Below are 1,336 nucleotides of genomic sequence, written 5' to 3'. Positions count from 1 at the left end.
TATAACTACAAAATAGCTGGGCATGGTGGCTCATACCTGTAATCCCAGCTACTAGGGAGGCTGAGGCAGGAGAATCGCTTGAAACAGGGAGGTGGAGGTTGTAGTGAGCCGAGATCGTGCCATTGCACTACAGGCTGGGCAACAAGAGTGAAACTCCGTCTCAAAAAAATATATATATACTATATATACATATTTATATATGTATAAAATGTGTGTGTATACATAGACCCACACATATAAGTAAACAGATTCAGAATTTTACAAAGCAACTATAGGCCAGGCGCGCTGGCTCACGCCTGTAATCCCAGCACTTTGGGAGGCCGAGGCGCGTGAATCACGAGGTCAGGAGTTTGAGACCATCCTGGCCAACATGGTGAAACTCCGTCTCTACTAAAAATACAAAAATGAGTTGGGCGTCGTGGCGCGTACCCCTAATCCCAGCTACTCGGGAGGCTGAGGCAGGAGAATCGCTTGAACGAGGGAGTCGGAGGTTGCAGTGCACCGAGATCGCGCCATTGCACTCCAGCCTGGCGATAGAGTGAGACTCCGTCTCAAGAACAAAACTGCACACTGTTTCCGCCCGGTTTCGACTCAGGGACTTTTCGCGTGTTAGGCGAACGTGATAACCACTACACCACGGAAACTTACTTGGTGTGAGAGTGTTTCACCTTCAAATTAGTTATAATGAACTTTAAATTTATCTGTTCCTTCAGGGTATATCTTTGGCAGAGGGATAATATTTTCCCCTATACGTTCTAATTCTTAGAATCCATAGTTTAAAATCCGACAACTCGCAATCAAGCAAATGCTTCTCCCGAAGCTTCAATTCCTTCAGCAGCACAGGGCAGGGAAATAGGCAGTCCCTTGGGAAATTTTATTTCAATTCATTTTTTGTGGTATGTTCTATGCTCTCTGCTCTCATAAGACGCTCTAATGTTCATCTCCCGATGACTGAAAATTAGGCAGGACATTAGTGCCCTTGAGTATTTTTTTCTTCATGCTAGCAGCCTGTCAGATTCATTCAAAGTCCCGCTTACTCCTAAATGAGACTCTTTCTTGAGGTTTGAAACGAAAGGCAGAGACAGTGTTCATGAAAAGGCGTATAACAAGAAATAAATAGCTTGGGTATGTATGGGGAAGTTTAAAATCAAGACAGAACAACTGTATTCATTAGAACCAGTTACCAATGAGCAAATATCTATATATTATACATGGTAATTGGTAATAAATATATATGTATTTACACATATGTATATATGTATATAGGTTTCTCACACTATGTATTTTTGCTGTTTTATATATATATATATATATATATATATGAACATGAGGATAA

The 1,336-nt window shown here is 41.3% G+C and overlaps 1 non-coding gene across 1 annotated transcript; it reads right to left on the bottom strand.

Moving 5' to 3' along the window:
- Positions 1 to 571: 571 nt before the first annotated feature.
- TRNAV-AAC (transfer RNA valine (anticodon AAC)) lies at positions 572 to 644 on the bottom strand. Its single transcript has one exon. It is a non-coding gene; the product is annotated as a tRNA-Val (tRNA).
- Between the last annotated feature and the right edge of the window lie 692 nt (positions 645 to 1,336).

The sequence above is a fragment of the Macaca nemestrina genome, chromosome 5 (genome assembly GCF_043159975.1).
Source record: "Macaca nemestrina isolate mMacNem1 chromosome 5, mMacNem.hap1, whole genome shotgun sequence".
NCBI classification, from domain to species: Eukaryota; Metazoa; Chordata; class Mammalia; order Primates; family Cercopithecidae; genus Macaca; species Macaca nemestrina.
Note: the sequence above shows the minus strand (reverse complement) of the source record. Positions and strands in the feature narration are given on the sequence as shown.